General features: G+C 40.7%; 1 protein-coding gene across 14 annotated transcripts in view; it reads right to left on the bottom strand.

Annotated features, from left to right (window-relative positions):
- The window catches only part of Klhl15 (kelch-like 15), a 45447-nt gene extending 31511 nt beyond the window's left edge, over window positions 1-13936 (bottom strand). For 2 of the 14 annotated variants that reach the window (XM_006527986.4, XM_006527991.4), the window contains exons 1-3: window positions 11561-13936; window positions 10794-10993; window positions 4219-4269 (exon numbers count right to left, since the gene is read on the bottom strand). The gene's annotated coding sequence lies outside the window, so the exon portion shown is untranslated. The other 12 variants (NM_001039060.1, NM_153165.2, XM_006527989.4 and 9 more) reach the window with 10 other exon arrangements.
- Window positions 13937-16541: the final 2605 nt, after the last annotated feature.

Below are 16541 nucleotides of genomic sequence, written 5' to 3'. Positions count from 1 at the left end.
AAGGTTTGCAAGAAGCCGGGCATGGTGGCGCACGCCTTTAATCCCAGCACTTGGGAGGCAGAGGCAGGCCGATTTCTGAGTTCAAGGCCAGCCTGGTCTACAAAGTGAGTTCCAGGACAGCCAAGGCTATAGAGAAACCCTGTCTTGAAAAACCAAAAAAAAAAAAAAAAAAAAAAAAGTTTGGGCTGGTGAGATGGCTCAGTGGGTAAGAGCACCCGACTGCTCTTCCGAAGGTCCAGAGTTCAAATCCCAGCAACCACATGGTGGCTCACAACCACCCATAACGAGATCTGACGCCCTCTTCTGGTGTGTCTGAAGACAGCTACAGTGTACTTACATGTAATAAATAAATAAATCTTTAAAAAAAAAAAAAGGTTTGCAAGACCACTAAAAATGTTTTTTAATATGAAAATTTGAGAAACATAGAACACAGAGGCAGGGATATGGAGGGGTTGTTCTAAATAACATAATCATATTTATCAGAATTATTTTAACTCACAAATTCAATATTAAAGTCAGCAGGCAAAGTGTACATTTAAGTCCTAACATTCAGGAGGCTGAGGCAAAAAGATTGAATTTGAGGCCAGCCTGGTTGCATAGAGGGTTGAAAGCCAAGCTAGACTACTTACTACTCATCCATTTTTTTTCTTGTCTTAATTTTTTGTCTGCTTGCTTTTTGTTTTTTAAGACAGGGTTCAAAAGCCCTGGCTGTCCTGGAACTCTCTTTGTAGACCAGGTTATCCTCAAACTCACAGAAATCTGCCTGTCTCTGCCTCCCAAGTAATGTGATTAAAAGATGTTGAACCACAATGTCCACAGCTTGTCTAAAACATTTTTTAAAGTAAAGTTAATTAGCTCATAAGTTTCCAAGTGATATAAGGCATATGTACAAAAATAAAATACTAGGAACAAAAGTGACCTCAAACAGCATGGTATCTGATTAATCAAACCTTCTGATTAGTGTAAGGCTACCATAATGCTAATTACCAATTTTCAAAATAATTATCAAGTAAAACATCATAACAAATTAAACTGGATAAAAATTCTGGTATTTCATTAATTTCTATGAGTCATGGTTACTAATTATCACTGATAATTCAGATATACTAGTCATATTCAATGATAATTTAACAACAGAAACCTAGGCATTACCATTCATAGACTATGAATAGAGTGTTCCTATTTTGTTAACCTGCTATCTTGACATTGCCTATATATATATGCACACACACACACAACTCACATCACAGAGATCTTCTCTAAGGCCTGGAGTTTAGTAGTGCTTGCCTACCATACACAAAACCCTGATAGCAATCTCCAACACTGTAAGAAACACGATCCAATAGTTACTACTACCTAAAAAGCTTTCAAACAGCTATGTTCATGAACATTTATGAAAAACTGTATCTCAATAAAGCTCTTTTTTACGTTTATTTTGTGTGTATGGATATTTTGCCTGCATGTATGTATGCATGTGCACCACATGTATGCCTGGTTCAGAAGATGGCATTCGATCAGTGGAACTGGAGTTACAGATGCTAGGGTGCCACCATGTGGGTTTATGAACCAAACTCCCTTTCTGTAAGAGCAACAAGTTCTCTTAAGCACTGAGCCACCTCTCCAGCCCCTAAATGACAACATTTAGAGGAGATACATGACCTGCAATACAACTAAGCATGTGCAAGTCTCCAGGTTCAATTCCTTTCCTGGTTCAACCCCTATGAAGCAAAAATAAAGAGGTATACTTCTTTGTGGAAGGAGTATTTTTGTTTGGGGGACAGGCTATGCACTTGAGGCCTGCCTTAGCTTATGATGCTCTTGCAGAATATATCAAAAAGTAATCCAAACCCAAGTCTGGTGGCTCATTCCTATAATCCCAGCTACTTGGAAAGTTGAGGCAGGAAGATTTCTACAAGTTGCAAACCACCCTGGCCTACAGTGTAATATTTTGTCTCCAAAAAAAAGTGATCAAAATACCTAACTATGTTAGAAATATCATATGGCAATCAAGCAATAGTAAACTCCCTGTCAAAAAAAATCTAAAGACATCAGCACACCTGTTTTGAGTACCAGGTGCCATCCTCTGTTTGCCCAGCCTGTCTAGAATTCCTAGCAGGTAGGCTCCTCTTTGGGTTTAGCTCTAATTACATATGGTCAGATCGACCTGGGAAATATTAATCAAGATGAATAACATTCTGTCAACAAATCTAGAAAGACAGGAAAGAGGAGAAAAGGAAGAAGGGATGTATACTGACTATGTAGTACTAGAATTGAGCATTTCAAAGAGCAACTATAGACATCCACTTGTGGCCTAATTATCACAAAAATGCAGTCAACTGAGAAGGAAGAATACAGAGGGTGCTTCTTAACACCTTCATTTTCCAGTCCCCAGATCCAGATCTGAAAGAAATCTTTATGTTCTTGGAATAGTCTCCCTTGTTACTACCTGAGCTGACTTCTACTTATAGCAAAGGGTCCTAAATAACAGTCTTAGAACGGAAATATCTGTTAGTTACTTAAGATTTCTTAGCCTTCTGTCTCTGTAAAAGTGAGAGGGAGGGAGGGAGGGAGGGAGGGAGGGAGAGAGAGAGAGAGAGAGAGAGAGAGAATTAAATATAATCTCTGAACTTTAGAGGCATAATATTCTCATTTGATAATCTACTTTTTATGATTGTGTAGCTATTCAATGTTCTTACATGCATATTAAAACTAAAGTTGGGGAGCGGTTCCTCACACCTTTAATACCAGCACTTGAGAAGCAGAGGCAGGTAATCTCTAAATTCAATGACAATCTGTTCTACAGAGCTAGTTCCTAGATAGCCAGGGCTACCCAGAGAAACCCAATCTCAAAAAACCAAACAAACAAGCAAGCAGAGTGTAGATACTTTAAAGTTACACCAAGATATATAATCTAAATACAAGATCTAAATCAACTTCAAAGTAATGTTTGATAGCTAGGGCATATGCAGTATTTTCCACTCAATGCACTTAACAGTAAGATCAACAGCTTTAGACCAGGATCTGTAACTTGTATGGAAAGCATGTATAGAAGCAGAAAGCTATGAAATACTCCATGATGAACTGACACCACCATCCAGTCTCTCAATGAAAGCATGAGTCAGTCAAATCTAGAGTCGTGCTCAAGAGATCAAATTGTAATTCTACCTCAACTAGCTCTGTGACCTTAGAGCAAGCTATTTAGCTTCTCTGTGGCCTAATGTCTTCATCTGTAAAATGAGGGTACTAATAGTAATAGAATCTACATTATCTGATGCTCTGAGAATTAAATGACTTAATGCATATCAAGCACTTAGCATGATACATAGCTGTGAAGTACACTATTGGTACTGCATCCTTTCTCTTGGTGCCACTCAAGCCCAATAGTAAACATGACACTTTTACTTAGAAGTTGAATAATGCTGGGCGTGGTGGCCCACGCCTTTAATCCCAGCACTTGGGAGGCGGAGACGTAGGCAGAGGCAGGCAGATTTCTGAGTTCGAGGCTAGGCCAGCCTGGTCTACAGAGTGAGTTCCAGGACAGCAAGGGCTACACAGAGAAACCCTGTCTCGAAAAATGAAAAAAAAAAAAAAGAAGAAGTTGAATAATAAATCTAATCCTGCTAACCTCATAGCAACAACACTTTGAATCATGGCCCACCTTCTCAGAACCCAGAGCAACTGTAACTTACTTGATAGATGAAGACACTAAGTTTTATAGATATAGATGAACAGACATTATTCAAGATCACACATATAATTAAGTGTTAAAAAGAGAGGATACATACCTTAATAATACAAGGAAAAGGGGCATAAAAAAGGAACTTTTAAGGGAGCTGGAGTGATAGCTCAGCAGTTAAGAGCAGTGACTGCTCTTCTAAAGATTCTGAGTTCAATTCCCAGCAACCACATTGTGGCTCACAACTATCTATAATGGGATTCAATGTCCTCTTATGGTGTGTCTGAAGACAGCTACAGTGTACTCATATACATTAAATAATAATAAAAACTTTTAAAAAGATGAAATTATGATCTTTTAAAATAAAGAATTTAAAAGAATCTAAAAATAATTTTACCTGTTTCTCTCATTGTAAAAACAAAAACAAAAACAAAAACCCTACAGCTTACAAAATTTTAAAAATGCATTTTGTATCTGACATATTCTACTAAACAGCATAGATTTATAATATCAACATTTAAGGCATCAAATAACCAACTTACAAATGAACACGTGAAACAAAAGCAACTTGTTCTCAATCCATAACCTGGACACTACAAAGGAAAAAAAAAAAGACTTAGAATGGCAAGGTTGAAACTCAAACAGAAAAAAGAAAATTATACTACAAAAACACATATTTACATAAATTTAAAAAATAATTAGGAAAAGCAAATTTAAGACTGTAAAAAAGATATAAAATCTTATATAAAATTCTCTACAGAACTATACCAATTTTAGAAAGAAAATAATAATTATAAGAAGTATAACACAAAACTCAAATAGTTAACTCTATGATCAATGAGGATTGGGAAAAAATCCAATTAATAAGGGGCTTTTGAGAAAATTATTACTAACTCACAAAATGGTAAATGTTCAGAAATTCTATATCCTCATTTCTCATAATGTATCTTCAGATCAGGGCAAATTATGGCTTATAAACCTAATGTGTACATATTCTATACTTGGCCTTCAGAATTTAAAATATTTTTTTCCAAAAGAGGAATGAACCTAAATTACAAGGCATGCTGAACAAGAAATGCTGAACAATGTGTCTTGTTTTATCAACTTGGCACTGACAAAGCATGGGGGGAGGGGAGCTGGCTAGAGAGTTAGTCCATACCTCAGTGGTAGAGGGCCCTGGATTCAGAGCTCAATTCCCAGTACGTGCATATATGCATATGTAATGCATGCATACATACACACACACACACACACACACAGGGTAGGAGAAACACTGATTCATGTCTTCGAGCATATGATATAGTCTAAAGAGAACTAGAACTAGAGTCCTAGTCACCTGAAAGGACTTGTCAAGGTCAAACTTATTCTCAAAATATTAGAAAGCTTCAGGGCTAACAAAAAGTAGTTATACGGACTAGGACTGTCGCTCAGAGATAACACACTTACCTAGCAGGCATGAGTTTCCTAAATTCTATACCTAGAACAGCCCCCCCCAACTTACCTCTCATCTTTACTTTTTGATTTAATGAGTATCCAGAATGTGAATACCTGTCATATTTTTATAAGCCCAAATGTTACAGAAAGATTTGTAAAAATATGGTCAGTAAAATAATTATCAAGGATTTTTGTTTTGTGTTTTTTGAGACAGGGTCTCACTCTATAGCTCAGGCTGACTTTGAACTCACAAATTCTTTTTCAAACTCCCAAGTGCTTGGATGAGCCACTATACCTAACTTCAAGTGTTTAATTACAGTTTTGTAATTTTTTGGAGGATGGAAGATAGAAATTTTTCATTAAAAACCATTATTTATGTAACTTTAAGGGGGCTACTTTTCCAAAGAATTACAAGCATTTAAAAATTCCCTAGTATTGGTTTCTGCATAAATCAATACAACCCACATAAACCAAAGTTCTTTAGAATCCAGATAAATTCTATGAGATATAAAAAGTATCAGTGAAGGGAAGATAATTGACTACACAAATCATGAACACATGCAAACATACAGACAGACAGAGAGAGAGAGAGCTCACATGCACACGTGTGCACGCACACGCATACACACACACACATTCTGCTTTGAAAGACTATTACAGCTATTTATATCACTGAAATTTCTAACAGTTCAAACTCTCTAGTGACCAGTAAAGGAAGAAGCCTGGTGGGGGTAACTGCTTTCATATTCCTCCCAAAGCTGCCTGAAAACTCATACAAAACTGTAAGCTGTTCAGTATAAAAGCTAGCCTCTCGAACAGTTACTGTTTATCCTTAATGGACACTGTAACTGTTCTACCAAAAATGACACCTATGAAGTAAACGCCATACTTGCATATTGAAATCAAAGTGTGACACTTACTATTTAAAAAAATAATTTCCAAATCATAAAATCTCACACAATTTCTATAACCTATCCGTTAATTTTAAACTCAACAATCTCAAAGCAGCCAACTTCTCAAAATATGTTTTGAGGTTTTTTTTTAAGCTCTAAGAAGCACTCCTTTTACCCTCAAATATATACTACTACCTAAATCGTAAAGAACACAGCTGAATTTGGGAGAAAGGACTGTGTATTCGTTTGATAGTGAAACTCTTGTCATCAAAATATTTTTATAGCTCAAGTACTAAACTGCAAATGATGACTTAAACAACTAAGAAAGACCTAGTCCTCCAGCCTTAAGACTGCACCTATTATCCAATTAGTTTACTTCACAGGCACGTTTAGTATTTAGTCATCCTGTAATATAAGAAAACTAAGGAAAACCCACCTATTTCAATGCTATTTTTCATCTTGAATACTCCTTTACTACAAGAAGAAGGAGCCCAAGAGTGATGTCATGGAAAACAGCTTCCCTGGCCTTTAGAGATTGCATCCAGTGAGAATTCTAGGAACAGTCTCATTTGGGAAATAAAATCCCAAATCTTCTAAGCTGCATTTTAACACGAAATCACAAATCATGTACTGTTAGCATTCTATTCTCCCCCAAGAATTATATAACTAACATGAATCTTTTGGAAGCTCCTGCTGTTATGATACAGATTTCCTGCAAGTTCACGATGCAGTATTAACTAAATTCAAAAATATTATCAAGGACAAAAAAGACTTTTTCTATCTGTTCTTATTTGTTTCAATTATTCAGCTAGATTTTTCCCTCAATGCTTGCAGACAGAGCCCAGGGCTTTACACATGAGATGCAAGTGCTCTATCAATGAAATATACCCCAGCCCAATAAGCTTTAAGGATCTCACATTAAAGAGAGAAGACTAAGCTTACTCAGTGGGTAAAGGTGGTTGCAGCCAAGCAGGATGACTTGAGTGCCATCCCTGGGACCCACATGGCAGTAGAGAACCTACTCCTACAAGTACTTCTTTGACCTCCACACTCATGTTGTATGGCCTGTACACATGTATGCAAACACAGCAGACAGACAGACAGATAATTGTATTTTTTAAAGGATCCTACAGCCAGTGAGATGGCTCAATGCGTAAAGGAGCCTCTTGCTCCTTGGTTTAATGCCAGTACTTGAGAGGCAGAGGCAAGCAGATCTCTCTAAGTATGGGGCTAGCCTGGTCTACAAGGTGAGTTCAACGACAACCAGAGCTCTGCAGAAACCTTGTCTCAAAAATACAAAGGAAATCAAAAAACCAAAGGACATCTACTTACATTCTATTGGAGGGGTGGGGCAGCACGTTGTTTATTTTGAGACAGGGTTTCTCACTTTGTAGCACTGGACAGCCTTAACTCAGAGAACCTGTCTTTTGCCTCTCACACCTTTGAATTAAAGATCTAGGAGACCTTCAGATTTAAAACATCACCTATGCTTTAAATTTTCTTAATATTTTATTATGTGTATGGATTTTAGCTGCGGATGTCTGTGTACTGTTAAGTGCCTAGTGGCCATGAGAGCCAATATAGTTTAGGGTCTAAAGGTGCCACATGGATTCTGGGAATTGAACCCAGGTCCTCTAGAAGAGCAACCAGTGTTTTTAACCACTGAGCCATCTCTCCAGCCCCATGATCATTTATTTTTATGCCAACAGTAATACAAGGTATACCTAGGACAGAACTGACTTAAAAGCCTTGCCAATGGTTCCTAAAATGGCAGTGATATGCTCCTGCAACTAACACACACTTTCTTTCTTTCTTTCTTTCTTTCTTTCTTTCTTTCTTTTCTCTCTCTCCCTCCCTCCTTCCCTCCTTCCCTTCATTCCCCCCTTTTGTTGCTGCTGTTCCTAGAAAACCAGACTCTCTCCACTTGTTGTTCCTCTCTGGCTAGAATCACTCTATCCAGATATCTATGACTCTCTTTAGATCACTAGGAAGTGAGCCCTTGTCCCAAACCCGTCTTAAAATAACAGAACCCAATGGACTTGGTGGCACACACCTTTATTCTCAGCACTCAGGAGGTAGGAGCAGGTCGATTTCTGTGAGTTCAAGGCTAGCCTGGTCTACACACAGGAGTTCCAAGACAGCCAACACTACACAGAGAAACCCTGTCTCAAAAAAAAGCAAACAAACAAAGCTTAAATAGAAGTTACAAAACCCTCTAAAGAATCTAAAAAGAATCTTTATCTCCACTCTCGGCCTTATTTTTTCCCTATATTTTATGCTGAAGTAATTTGTTTTGAGACAGGGTCTCATATTCCAGGCTGAGGAAGATTCTGAACTGACCCTACTGTCTCCACCACCTAGTGCTAGAACCATAGAAATGGGCCACCAAACTAACTTTCTGTACCAGGTATAGTTACATGTGCCTATGGGAGGCTGAGGCACAAGGATAACCCCAAGTTTAAGGCAAACCTGGGTTATAGCGAACGACTGGGGGAGAAAACAAAACCTTGTTAAAACTACTAACACTAACCTGAATCTCCAGCACCTAGAACAGTATGTGGCACATAGGAAATGCTTAGTAAATGCCTCATGTACAGACAAATTTACTTCACAAACTTCCATGTTCTATAACCACTTCAATTTAAAGATGAAAAAATCCAAACTATGAGATTAAGTTACTGGCCTAAGGTTATGATATCAAATTATGGAGCTAGGGTCTTCTGAGATCTACCCCTTCCTAATAAACCACTATTTCAACAAGCCCTCACTAATGGCCAGCTTTTGTTCTTTAATTTTAAAAAAGCCCAAATGGCCTATAGCACTCTACTTCTGAGGAAATGTCTGACAGCGAATTAATCTACAGCACATCCCCCACCCAGGTCAAGAGTCATTGTCCTCATGTAACATTCAGTCCCCAAACCTGACCATAGGCCACCAACATCACAGGGACAGAGCTAAAATCAGGGGGAAACTGTTAAAGGAACTAAAATATAACATCTTTTCCTTTCTCCCATCTCTCTTGACTTGTCATGATATGTTTCTACTTGTTGGTATATGTTGTCCTAAATAAAGAAAAATAAAAATTTTCAATTCTTAGCACAAATTCTACCATTATTTATATTGTGCGATGCTGGTTTACACACATCATTAAACCAAGTCTAAAGCCTGGCTTCTGAACATCCATGAAGCCAGTCAAGTCAGCCTTGGCTCCATGATAACCCACAGCAAGGCAGAGAGGTCAAACTCAGAAATGCTCAGTAAAGTAGTGATCTGTGAAAATTATCTTCAGAACAAGGGATAAAGCCAAAATATAAAAGCAGTCACTTTAAAGCTGGCTGTTCCTTTTCCAACCTAATCTGTCTTTTTAAAAAATACACAAGCATACTGTGAAAGACCACTGGCATCAGACCAGGGAATTAAAATTTTAACATCTACTCAGAAAAAAAAAGAAGACTAAAAATAATATACTCCAAAATGCTCCTTTCGCTTTTAATTGACTATTATAAGCCAAAACATTCTACAGTTTTGAAACTCTAGAAAGTAAATTCTATTTTCGAGCCACAAATATTTACTATCTTATTTCTTGCCAATTAACAGGTAGTAAAGAGTATTAACATCCTTTACCACTGATGAAATGGGACTCAAAGCACCTACTAAGTGCTGTGATTAAAAACAAGAACTGAATTCCTCAAATATTGCATGAAGTGCTAACAAGTTGAAATTCCCTGTACATTGCTGGATCTACTGAGCATTAGAGAAACATGGATGCATGTGTAAGCTCTTGAAAAACCATTTTCAAATGATTAGAAGTATTCAGTCATCCTGTTCTGTAGATACGAAAAGCAAACACTGAAATTAAAAAACACACACGCTTTTAAAATGACAACAGTAAATCAGATTGACAAAGGAAGTGAACCTCTTAAAAATAAAAAAGACTAAATAAATATAAGGTGTTAAATATTCTGAATAAGAAAGGGGGCTGAGAGGCCTAGAAAGATGAAAAGCCCTACAGTAACATTAAATTTGAATTAAAGGATACCGTTATTTAAATAAGCAGTTGGCATTTTGTAGAGGGAAGGCCAACGAACACTGACTATTAAACAGCTATCCATCACTGCGCTGTTCTGCTAGTCCTTATTTACTTATAATATAGAAATGAAGAGGCAGCAACAGTTAGCCACATTAACCACTCAAGCAAAGGTTACCTAAAGAAAATGACCTTACATTTTCCTACACCACTATACAGCTATAGATTATTTTCACATATATGACCTCATATAGTCCTCACTACCTCTCTGATGTGGCTATTATCGACTACACCGCATAGATAAGAAACTGAGGCTCCGTCCGAGATCTCCTCAGTGCGAGATTTTCTCAGTCGCCCAGTCGGACCCAGACATTCTGATTATGCCGCACGCATTATGCCGCACATTTCGCATAGTTCTATTTAAGGCACAAACAGGATTTTTAAAGGGAAGGAACCGGTTAAGGGGGAAATAATCATGGTACCTGCAGCTCTATGCTGCAAAAAATGGCTGAATTATGCTTCTTCCTTTTTTTCTCCTCTCTCTCTCTCTCTCTCTCTCTCTCTCTCTCTCTCTCCCCCCTCCCACCAGAAAAAAATTTACATTTCAAACAATTTAAGTAAACTCAAAAGACAAATTAGCTCCCAGCATCTACAAAATGTTTGAGTGCGGCCAGTGCGGTGAGGGCCACGGAACCCGTGCCTTCCTCGGGGCCGCGAGCAAAGCCTGGGCTCCGCAGGCCGGCGGCCAGGGGCGGCTACGCACCTCGGGGGTCCTGTCCAGCCTCTAGTGGACGGCAGTCTGCATCAGGAAGAAGTGGGCCAGTGGCCGAACGGTGGGAGGGTCGGGCGCCGGGATGGACCGCGATAGCTCCTCGAACCTCTACAAGGGGCCGCTCCCTGGCCGGGCCGGAGCGCTCCGGCGCCGGGCGAGCTCGCAAGCCCGAGGCCCCCCGAGAAACAGTCCTGGGAAAGAAGACAGCGGTTGAGTGGCGAGTCCAAACAGTTGGGCTAGGCGTGACGCGCGCGGCGTCGGGGCCGGGGCCCAGCCTCGCCAATACCGGGGGATGTCGCGGCACTGCACGGGGCTCGGCTGGAGAGGCGACTCAGGACCACCAACTGGGGGACAGCTGAGGGGGCCGAGGGCAACAGAAACGCCAGCGGGAACCACATACACGACGGCGTCTCCGGGTTTCTGCCCCCAAAGCGCGCGGAGCCTCGGGATCACCCACGCCGGGGGTGGAGGAAAGCGGGAAAGGGGCGGGAAAGGGGCGGGGCGTGAGAGGGCCACGAGCCAGGGGCCGCTCCGGGCCTCGCGCCCCCTGCGGGCCGAGGGAGCCGCCCGGGGCCCGCCCAGGGGGGCGGGGCCCACGGGCTAGGGGCCCGGGCCAGGGTCTCGAGGACGCAGAGCCGAGCCTGTCCCCGAGAGAGGGCGGGGACTGGAAGCCGTGGGTTAGGGAGCAGGCCTGGGAGGCCCCCTTAGCCCCTGAAGGCGCCCCGTGGGGGCCGGCGCGCCGCCTGGCGGGTGTTTACCTTCCCCCTGGTTGAACGCCAATGCCGCCATCTTTCAGCCCAGGCGCGTCACTTCCGGCGCCACGGAACGGGAGCCGGTGTGGGAACCGGGTAGAGGGAGGGTTGTCCCACGCCAGCTGCGCGCCTTGCCCCAGAGGCGGGCCTGCTACTGTAGTGGGGTTGGGGGGTGACGCGGCGGGGCCGGGGCCAGAGAGAAAGGAGGTAGAGGGGCTCTGCAGGAGGGATCCGCTGAGGTTGACCCTCAGAGCCCTGCCGTCGAGGCTGGAGAGACTCGGCCGTGCACTTCCACCCCTGCAGCAGGGTCACTCCGCCTGGCCCGGAGGTGGGCCCCGTGGCGCTGCAGCGAACACACAGTGCGCAAGTTGAGGGCTAGGAAACCTGGAAAATTCCATTTTTGCATCTTGCACACCGTCGGATGAGGGGAGTTTTGCCAATGGTACCTGTTATAAAAGTGACTAGGTGGACGCCAAATGGCAATCATTTTTTATAAGGCAATTTGCAATGAATCATTGCGTCACGGTTCCACTTAGCTTATCGCATGCAAATTACATGTTTCACATGCAAATTTCCCAGAGATGGAAAGAGTCATCGAAAATGGCATTATCTTCACCAAAGGTAGAAAAGTACGAGCTAAAAAAGCGGGTTTGTTTTGCATCAAAATAGGCAAGAAGGAATATACAGAAGGCACCAATTTCAGTTGTTCCTTGAGGAGGGGTCTGTTTGTTTTACAAATCTGCTCTAGAATTCTAGGTCATGGCTTTTAAATACTACCCTTACTTGATTTAAGAAAATGGAAATACACTGTAAGACTTTTGTAAATTTATTATATATCTCTGTAAGAGAGCTGTAGATGACAAATACACAGTTGAAGCCACTGGTTCTACGACCAGTTAAAAATTAAGACAACCGTTAACCATTTCTGATCTTAACAGATCTCTTTGCTTCCCCTGTCTCTAGCTCCACCACCGAAGCCCATCCCCCACCCCCACATCGCCACTTCTCTCTAAATGAATATCCTGATGAACTTTTCAAGAGACTGTGACTAAAAGTGATCAGTATCTCTTTCTAACAAACTTGATTAACATGCCACATTTCCCAAGAGGCCAAAGTAGCACATCGTGTACTGTTTTGCTGAAGTACACTACTTCATTGTAAAAATAATTATTATTTTGAAAATAGGAAATAATCTCTTTTCTGACTTAAACACTGAAAGTTCAAAACTTGTCTCACCTATTCTGTTTTTTCCAGTAGCCCCTTTAATGCCTTTATTTGTGTTGGTTATTTTTAAATCCTAGCTGGTTGGGTGGGTGAGCTGGCTCAGCAGGTAAGGGTGCTTGCCACAAGAGTTCTAGCCTCAGGATCCACAGAGTGGAAGAGAGAACTCTCTTCACTCACAAGTTGTTCTCTGACCTTGACATGTGTCATGCCTGCACACATACACACTTAAACAAAAGATAGTAAACAAAAGATAGTAACAAGATCTTAAATTCTAGTTTGCTATCTTTGTATATTACTGCTTGATTACCCCAGAATGTATTACCTTAAAACAACACATTTAAAACTTAAACTATAAAATTAACTTTCAATTGCACACATTCAATGTCTGAATTTTATGTTTTATATGTCATAAATAGCTAAAAGAGTTGAATTTTTTTACATTAACTAACAGACATGCATTTTAAGCTATACATTACCATAAGTGAGTGATCTGTCTAGAGGTTTCTTTCTGTTTCTGACTTGGAAAACAGACGTGTTTGTCTGGTGTAATAGGTATGTATAACAGTGAGTGGTGTCACAACGTATTCTGATCAGTATACACATTCTCTGGCGTCATGTGATCTCATCTGGCATTTTCTTCTGTTGCTCTGCCCAAAATCTTTTCAAAACGACTTTCCTGTTTCTGAAAGTGAAGGGTTTGTTTGTTTGTTTGTTTGTTTGTGGGTTTTTTGGTTTGGTTTTTTGTTGTTGTTGTTTTTTGTTTTTTGGGGTTTTTTTTTTTTTGCCAATATGTATGAGTGTTTGGCTGCTTGTGTGTATGTGCACCTGCTGTGTGCCTGGTGTCCATCGAAGTTAGAAGGTATCATATCCCCTGGAACTGAAGTTACATGGAGCCACCATGTGGACACTAAGACTAAGCCTCTGCATGAACAGCATATACTCTTAACCACTGAGCATCGCTCCACCTTCCTATACTGTGTCTTTCCACCCATCTATATATGTTTACTATATAGAACCCCCCCAAAGCTATCCTTAACAAATGATGCTGAGCCAGGATAGGTGCTTGCCACACAATCCCCCAGAACCCACATAAAAGTGGAAGATGAGAATCGACTCTACAAGGTTGTCCTCCGACTTCTACGTGTATGCTGAGGCATACCCATCATATACATACACATCATATACATACACATCATATACATACACATCATATACATACACACTGATTTAATTCTAAAAATAAATGTAGATGATGCCACTTTCACTTCTCTCCCTAGGGATGAAAGCTAAGCCCTCGCTGTTTTTTCAAGTACTGTATTATATATAGGATGGTCTAACATTTTAATACCCAGGAAAATAAAACCCCTTTATCTAAATAAACTGACACCTGCTGCAGTAATTCCTGTTTTCACTTGCAGCAGGCATCGCTTAACAACAGTGATATATTCTGAGAAATGAATAAGCAAGTGATTTTACTGTTAGGCAAACCTAGACAGACACCTAATATGGCGCACATGTTTAATCCCAGTGAGGCAGAAGCAGAGACAGGTAGGTCTATATGAGTATAAGGACAGCTTCATCTACATAGTGAGTTCCAGGCCATTGAGGGGCTACCTAGTGAGACCTCATCTAAAGAGAAAAAAACTATATAGTTTTTCTCAGTACCATGGTTTGCTATGACTGGCAGTGCAGTAGGTTTCTTTATACCAGAATCAACCACAAAAGGTGTAATGTGTTGCACTCCAGTGTAAAGATAGCTGTAACATCAGTAGGTAGTGGGGATTTTTCAGCTCCATTATAATCTTTTGAGTACAGTCTGTAGTTGATTGAAACTACATCCTATCTATCAATCGATTGATCAATCTATTTTACATTTCTTTAGTTGGGGAGGGAGGCATAGAGACCAGACAACTTGCAACAGTTAGGTTCTTCTTTCCACTATGTGAGTGCAGGGAATTGAACTTAGGTTGTCAAATTCAGGTTGTCACACTTGGTAGTAAATGCCTTTAATGCTGAGACTTGTCACTGAATCTAACTTTTTTTTTTTAGACAGCCTTTCAATTATCCCAGGATGGTCTTGAACACATTATTCAGCCAAGAATGTCTTTGATCCTCTTTCGCCCACCTCCTCAGTACTGGAATTACAGTGGTGTGTAGTGCAGTGCTTCTCACCCTTCCTAATGCTGCAGCCCTTTAGTGCAGTTCCTCATGTTGTGGTGGCTCCAAACCATACAATTATTTTCTTTGCTACTTCTTAACTGTAATTTTGCTACTGTAATGACTCATAATGTAAATATCTGATTTGCTACCCTCACGACCCTCAGGTTGAGAACCACTGGTGTAGTGCTTGCCTAGCATTCCTCAGATGTCAGGGATTGGACCCAGAACCTCATGCACATAAGACAAGTGTTCGACCAACTGAGTTACATCTTTAGCCCTGAAGCAGCACCCTTAGACAACCCATGACTGCACTTTTCTCATCATACTGGAAAGTAATTGGAGTTCCTTCATCCTGGAAGAGAGCCCAAAAAGCAATTCAAAGCTGTTTCGGCTTCCCAAGTACTAGGATCACAGGTGTGAGTGCCCAGCCTGTTTTGTCTTTCCTTAGCTCTCTAGCCAAGTGTTTAAGAATACAATACACATTCATCAGTCTGTTGATGTCTGGCTGTCTGACAGTACTAAGCCATGCTAGAAACTTGGTCTGGAATTAGAAGGCAGTCTCTACCTTCGTCCTTTGTTTTGTTTTGTTTTATGTTTTAAGAAGTTGAAAGCCCATGGTGGTAGTGTGTACTTGCATTATAAGAAATAACAAGGCTGGGGCAAGAGGATGCAGAATTTGAGCCAGTGAAATCAAAAGAATACCTTGAGCACTTATGATGCCTGACTCATAGGAAATTGGTATGCATATAAACACTGGAGGATTCCTGATTAGTGTTTAAGTATCTTGACTGTGGCCTCTTGACTGTTTTCTATTTCCTCTGGCCTTCTAGTCTGTCATCACTTCTCCTAATTTCCTCCTGCCCACTTCTTAATTCATGAACCTGACCCACTTTTCTAGGAAAAGTAAAAATTGTAAGGGAATCATCACATTGAAACCTCCATCTCTTTAAATAGCCCAAAGCTTCTGGAGATGTCTACACAAGGATTTCCCTCACTGCTCATCCCTTATGTCAAATCTATAGTCTTTGTGAGGATCTTTACGTTGTTTCCCTGTCATGAAGCCCAAATCCCTCCCCAGGATCTAGATGGGGTTATACCAAGTCCTTAAACACAAGAAAGAACCCCGAGTACAAAGATAAAAGTCATACCTAGTGTTTGCTTGAAACCCCTGCTCATTCCTGCACAAACTAAAAACCTTCATTTGCTCTTCTTCCCCACTCTCCAACCCAGCATGCAGGAAAACTCACTAACACATTTTCTCTCCATTCTCTGCATTTCCAGCTACCTGCCCACGAGTGCCCACCCAGGGGCTCAGCTTCTTTACTTTATATAGGCATAATCCCAGCCCCTAGCTCAAAGTATTCACCTCTAAAACCTATAAAGTCCCCTTGCTTTAGCCTGGGCTGGTGACATCCCTGACCTCCACTTGTGAGATCAGTGAACTCATCTGGAGAGATGCCTCTCAATAAACTGACTTTAAGACTTCTGGTTCAGCTTCAGTTGGTTCATTTTGTAATTGGAGAAACCTATCACTTAGAGTATGAACCTTGCTGTTTTTCAGGAATATAGATTTTCCACCAACAAGATAGATTAGTAACTCATA

The sequence above is a fragment of the Mus musculus genome, chromosome X (assembly GCF_000001635.26).
Source record: "Mus musculus strain C57BL/6J chromosome X, GRCm38.p6 C57BL/6J".
NCBI lineage: Eukaryota > Metazoa > Chordata > Mammalia > Rodentia > Muridae > Mus > Mus musculus.
The sequence above is the reverse complement of the archived record's forward strand: the minus strand, read 5'-3'. Positions and strand labels throughout refer to the sequence as shown.